We start from the raw sequence: 7,552 nt of genomic DNA, 5'->3' as shown, positions 1-7,552 counted from the left end.
AAATTATAAGAATGAATTTAGTTTAATATTATTATTATTTTAAAAGGGGTAAAAAAATTAATTTTAATAGGGTATGAAAATTAATTAACTTCTTATTTTTGTTCTCCATTATCATTTTCACCTCTCCTATAGGGATGAGATTCTTGGTCGTCATTTCTAAATTTATGGGATTCACTCTAATTTAATTTATGTTCCTCCATATTTTTAGTAAGTAAATACTACTAATAATTTTTATTCCCCATTCTCATTTCTCAATCCCATAAGTAAATGCACCATGAGTCCAGAGAGTGGACTGTGGTTAGATTCGGAGGATTCAAGATCCTAAATATCCGATGCCATATAATTGTTTACTGGATTCAGGATTTTGAATGACTATTTTCGTTATGCAAGTCATCCTTTATGGGGAAATTTACAAAAATAGCCAAAAAAATTAAGTGTTTTTCAACTTTAACCCCTCAAAGTTTTTTCTATCATAAATAGCCAAACACCCTATTTTTGGACTACATTACCCTCATCACTTTCATCAAATTTACAAAGGCATGCCATTTTTCCCTTTTCAATCTAGCAATTCCAGCACTTCCACCACTTTTCTCTTTTCAACTTAACAAACTTCATCATTCAACAAACTCCACTACTCTCAATAAATTAACAAATTTCATCAAACAATCATTACATAATTGAAAATATAATTATCAATTGGAGAGCTTCTTAAGGTTAGTTTATACTCTTACCATAACCTAAACTTTTAATCTATTGATTTTATCATTTGATTTCGAAATTGAAGTGAGTTTTTATTGCAAACGTTGTGATTTTTCATAAACAAAACAATGTGACTTGTTAAAGTAGTTAGTTTGAGTTGAGAAATGAAAATTAATCATTGAAACCCTTGAAAAATCGAGCAAAATAGAAGCCCAAAACAAGTGAGACAGACGCCTGTCTCACATAAAACCAGTAGATTTATGTGAGACAGGCACCTGTTCCACTTGCCTGTCTGACTAAAATATGTGCGACATACAAGTGAGACAGGCGTCTGTCGTACATATAAACCCACTGGTTTTATGTGAGACATGCGCATGTCTCACTTGTTACCACTGGTTTTATGTGAGACAGGCAAGTGGGACAGACGCCTGTCTCACTTGTTCCCACTGGTTTTATGTGAGACAGGCGCTTGTCCCACTGTCTGTCTCACTAAATTTGAGCTATTTTCTAAAAGTAATAACTTGGGCTACATGTGTCCGTTTTAGGCGTATAATATATCGTTTCCAAGCTTACGATGAGACGAAGCAAAACCAAAATTGTATACTTCATTTCATCCACATAAATGTACTGCATATTCACTTTACTAGGTTTTGTAGCGTGGAATCTTATATCTTTTGTTTTTTTTATAATTTTTAAGTTTAATGGATTCCGTTGTACTTCAATTATGTTACGACGATTGGTGGGAGACGTTAGCAGATGGTCGTACGGAGTACGTGAATGCGAAGAATACGACATTTTTAGTTCGGAAAGATTGTACATTTGAGCAATTTCTGACAAGGGTGTATGAAGTTTTATAGATAAATCCTAATGAATATAGTTTGACGATGAAGACAACTTTGAGGTCTAGTAACACAATGTATCGTGCATGTTCACTACCTATGGACATATTTAATGATGAAATGGTTAATGTTGTGCTGCACATGGCCTCTGATGTGGTAAATTATGGATGCCACCCTATATTTGTCACCACATATCCTCAAGTTCCGGCCGAAAATCCTAAGCCACTTGTGGAAAGTGAAACTTCGTTTAGAGCAAACAAGTCTGTCCCCGATATTGAAGAAGAGGTGTTACCATAACAAATGTCGTTCCAGCAACGTTACTCACCAGTCAATGAAAACAATGACACTATTGATGATAATGGCATTACGTTAGCGGATGTTGAAGAAAATGTGTTACCATTAGGGACATCGTTAGAGCAACATTACTCTTCATTTCACAATAATGAGTTCCGCAGTTATGATGATCCTGGTTATGACACCAACAACACAGAAGATGACAATGCTTGTTTGGAACCGTTCAATAGTGTGCAAGGCATGAACTCCAATACTAAAGTTGATGATAGGAGCATTGGTAATTCCGATATTCCTATCAATGATGAGGATGATCATCGGTATGATATTTCTATTAACAATAGAGACAACCGACCTATTCCTCAGACGGCCCGTTCGAGGAGAAGGACAACAGTTAATCCCTTGGTAAGTCTTGCTCCAGTTTTTCCTTCAAACTTGGTAGCTCCAGACTTAGTTAGAAGCTGTAATTCTGTTGACATTGGTGTGGAAAAGTTGTTCGCTGAGAAGAATGAGTTAATACTGGAATTGCGCACAGTGGCCTTGCGGGAAAAATTTGATTTCAAGATTGCACGGTCCACAACGACACGCTCACTGTTCTTCGGAATCATGTAGTTGGCGTCTTCGCGCAACGAGAGGTTCGGATGAGCAGAATGTTCCTTGGGTAGTGAGAAGAGTTGACAATGGTCATACGTGCTCTAATGAGGTTTTGCCTAGTGGCTTCCGTCAAGTTAGGAGTCGGGTTGTTGGCCATCTTATCGCGGATAAATTTATTCAGGATAAATGGATATACACGCCGATTGACATTAGAGCAGACATGCAGCAAGAATACGGGGTCCAGTTAACATATCAACAAGCATATCGGACTAAAGAAGTCGGTCTTGAAATAATACAAGGGAACCCTGCTGAGTCATACAACTTACTTCCCAAATACTCTCACGTTTTGACCAAAGCGAATGAGGGCACAGTGACACACCTCTAGCGGGATGGAGATGATAATTTCTTATACTACTTTGTTGCGCTTGGATCTTCCATCAAGGGCTTCACTCAGTACATTAGGCATGTGATCGTTGTAGATGACACTCATTTAAAGGGGCTATATCGTAGAAGCATTTTTGTAGCAACATGTTTGGATGGTAATAATCAACTGTATCCGTTAGCTATTGGGGTCATGGATTCAGAAAACAATGATGCTTGGGAATGATTTATGACAAAGTTACATGGAGTGATTAGCGATAGGCCAGAGTTAGTGTTTATCTCTGATCGATGCACTGCCATCAAGAGAGCCGTTTTAAAAGCATTTCACACTGCTGCTCATGGAGTTTGTTTTTACCATGTCAAAGGCAATATTAAGTCTAAATTCAGGATGTCCAAAGCTATTTGGGATCAATTCGAGCGAGCCTTTATTAATGCAGTAAAGGCATATGGACACGAAGAATTTAAAAGACAACTTGAAGGGTTGTGGATGCTCCACTCGGGCGCGGCTGATTACTTAGAGAATAATGTGGGTACGTGTAATTGGCCAAGGTCTGAATTTGAAGGTAGGAGATACAGCATACTTACCACCAACATTGTGACAGGCACCAAGAGGCTTGCCAAGTGCACCCGAGTTGCGCGCAGGCTGGTACGCATCTCGCGCATAGCATGTGCATCTCATGCGTGTGAGGCCGCGACCTCGCGCACGAGATGCGCATCTCGCATACGACAGCCGCGACCTCGCCCGCGGGATGCTCCCCTTCACTTCCCCTTCACTTCCGTTTCCCTTCCCTTTCTCTTCCCTTCCCTTTCCCACATGCATCTCACCCACCACCACCACCAACAACAACAACGACAAAAACAACTCACCTAGGGTTTCCAATTTTGTCTTTGATTTTGGAGATCTCTGAAGATTTTCAATGTGATTTAGCTTGTTTCAGCCGCTGACGATGTATACGGGATTCCGGTGATGAAATTTTGGGTGAGAGGGGGAGGAATTTGCTTGAGGGAAACGTGAGAATGAGGAGGGTAATTTCGTCCACAATTTGGTGATTTGGCTAATGTTGATAGAAAAAATTTGGGGGGGTTAAAGTTGAAAAACGCTTAATTTTCTTGGTTATTTTTGTAAATTTCCCTCATTTGTGGGCAGGGACTAGAGAGTGTGTTTGGACCACTGGCAAAGCGTACTTATAAATATTTAATAAAATACTTGTAAATATTCAATAAATTGCTACTATTCTGTTTGAGGATCATGTTCAATAGTGCTTGTACAATAGTTTGTAGATGTAATATTACTATCTATTAAAAAAAATGAAAGAAAGAAAGAAAGAAAAAGATGTAATATTACTCATCTTAAAAACATTAGATTGGAAACTTCAATTTACGCAACTGTAAATCCTATTAGCTTTCATCCCCTGTTGGGTAACCAAAAAAAGATGCTAAACAAAACACATCAAGAATCTTCAAAATGTTGTCTGCGGAAACTGTACATGCTTAAATAAAAAGAGTTGAATTTTCTTTGATTTTTTGTTATCGATTTTCTAAAAGAAAGTTTTTAAACAGAGATTTATGTTAAACCAATATACAACAGTTAGAGCTACCAACCAAGATGTTGTTGCTACACTATTATTATAAAAAAAAAGGTACATATTATTGCTACACATAACCTGTCAGTCTGTCACCAAGAGTGGATTTACTTGTAGCTAAGAGTGAGCAATTGACCGCACTAAAAAAAAAATGAATCCCCTTCAATTTCATATTAATTTATGGGAAACTTATTTTTTAGTGGGGCTAATTTAAAAAAAAAAATCTGTAGAAGGGTTAATTTTATGAATTATCTTTGGTAGTGAGGAAGAGTTTTTTCCCCTTAATACAATTAAAATAATATTTTTTTACCATGATTCACTTTTCTATATTCGCCTTTTGTCTGTCATATTTTTGTTATTGAATCTTGTAACTTAAAATAAAATTCATTTAGTTAATAAAAGCTCAAAACTTATAAATAAAGTAAAATCCTCTCTTATTAGTGATGTGAAATGTTATAAAAAAGTGCCTTAACGAGAATTTTTTATGAGATTTGATAATATTATAAGAGAAATGCATCCCTTTTTTGTGGGAAGAAAGAGCAATGATATCATTGAAGTATCATTCCTTATTGGGGTATTTACCTAAATAAGGTTAAAGTGGTGTTTATTGATCGAGTGAATATCATATTTTTTGGAAAGAAAAATACCATTTCATACTTATGAACCAATGTAAAAGTTGAGAATAGAAAGGCACGCAACCTATGAATATTTCCTGACTCGACCTAGGACGGGCACTCCCTATTATGGGCGGGTTTGTTTGGTTGGGTGTAGTGGATGGGTACAGAAATTTATTTATTTTTTCCTAGGAGAAATTATTTGTTTTGTTTGATAATTTAAGATGGAAGAAACCCTAATTCTTCTACGGTAAGGAATCCTAATTCCAATTGCTCAAACTATTTGTTAACCTACAAAATTATCCTCGCAATAAGATTAGTTCTAATTTTATATTAATTTTATCAATAATATTATAGATTTTAAAATTTAAATCTCAATTTGTATCTTAACTACTATGATATTTATCTATAAATCATATAATAAAATTTTACTAATTATGAAATGTATCGTAACATATATAATTGAGATACAAATATTGAAATTCTTACTATACAAATTTTAATTATTAATTATTTTTTGTTATTTGGAGGCTGCTGGCCACTGACCGTATTCAAAATCCTATGGAGGTATCGATTTGGGATTCGTCCGTCATGTTTTTAAAAAGTAATGGGAAATTTTAATTTAAATTATTTTAACAATTTTTTTCAAACAATATTGATATGTGTTGACCGGTATTGACTACAATTGACCACCATTATTAATCAACGTTGACTAATATTGACTTCTATTACAAATGTTGACTGACATTGAGCAATTAGTGCGGGTCTTTACAATTGTTTTTTAACATTACTATTTTTATTTTAAATTTTCTATTAACAATCTATAACTTAAAATGAGACAAATTCTTAATTTCGTATTTCAGAGAAATACTTTTAAAAAAAATGGAATTAACTTTATAAACTGTGAAATTGTTATATATATTTGGAGAAGAAAAATAACTAATTAAAAGTCGTATTCCATTTGAGCTCAGATTCTTTTGAGTGACAAGAGCATTATGTAATGTATTTTTTATTTAATATAAAAATAAATAAAAGTTCCTGTTGATTAACCTCATATATATAGGTCATTAACCATAATGAGTTACAAGTTCTGTTAGTACCCTTCTAGTTCATTGAGCAATATTGCATACTCCAAATAATATCTCAATATTTTCGCTTAGAATCACTGCTGATCCAAGCTTTGCACTGAGGAATGTATAATATAGTAATTAGTGGTTTAAATTAGTAATAATATGTATATAATTAAATTTCACCGCACACTGCTATAAATGCATGCCTAGTAGACGTTTTTTAAAAAATTAATGTAAATTATATCAAGATTGGATTTGTGTAATTTTCAGTTATACAATTCTGAAAATTTATTATACTAATTTTTTTCTAAATTTTAAAAGATAACAGGGTAGGCAAAGCACAAATTTATATTTTAACCCTTTACTTCCCCCTTAATATTCAAACTCGGGCATTAATCAAGAATGTCAGGAATCCTATCTGTATTGTTCTGTATCATTTTCTTATGAAATAATGCATTTTATAATTGATAAAAATAAAATTAATCTCTATCATTTAATAAATTAATAACATATTAATTAAGACTCTACTTGAGAATAGATTATTTGGAACTGTGGATCCCATATTCCCATAGTACTCTAAAATGAAATTACTTGAAAATGAGTTCGCTAAACTTATAGTGAGCATGAATGAGACCGTAATTGAGAGGGAGAAATGAGAGAGAACTTAGAAATTAAAATTGAAAACACACAACAAATTTGACATCCATGCATTTCTCGGGCCACCGCTACAATACCCGCATGTATTAATAAAAAAATTAAAAAAAATATGGCGATTGTTTGGCTGCCAAGTACAAAAAAAAAAGAAAAAAGAAAAAAACTTGGACCAATCGGTAAAAAGCAATTGGTTGCTCCTTAAATGAATATTTGATTATGAAATAATGTAATAAATAAATATAATAAATAAAATAATAATTATTTTAATAATAAAGGCAACATAATAATAAAAAAATTAGTTTTATAATACTTAAAAATTAGTTTCAAGTTTAATGGTCACATAATTAAGTTAACGGTGGGTGTTTCATGTTTATTGGTCCATTAATTGCATGATTTTTGGGGTTACAAGTTAATGATTTCAAGTTCCATGTTCATTGCTCTAAGTTTCAAGTTCTTTGGGTTTCTATTTTAATGGTCTCAGTTTCAAGTTAATGGTAGGTGTTTCATGTTTATTGGTCTATTAATCGGGGTTGCAAGTTAATGATCCCAAGTTCCATGTTCATTGTTATCAGTTTCAAGTTCATTTGGTTTCAAGTTTAATAATCCTAATTTCAAGTTAATGGCATGTGTTTCATGTTTATTGGTCTATTAATTGCATAATTTTCGGGGTTGCAAATTAATGATCCCAACTTCCATGTTCATTGCTCTAAGTTTCAAGTTCTTTTGGTTTCTATTTTAATGGTTCAGTTTCAAGTTAATTGTAGGTGTTTCGTGTTTATTAGCCCATTAATCGGGGTTACAAGTTAATGATCTCAAGTTTCATGTTC

This window comes from Citrus sinensis, chromosome 4 (genome assembly GCF_022201045.2).
Source record: "Citrus sinensis cultivar Valencia sweet orange chromosome 4, DVS_A1.0, whole genome shotgun sequence".
Lineage (NCBI taxonomy): Eukaryota > Viridiplantae > Streptophyta > Magnoliopsida > Sapindales > Rutaceae > Citrus > Citrus sinensis.
Note: the sequence above shows the minus strand (reverse complement) of the source record.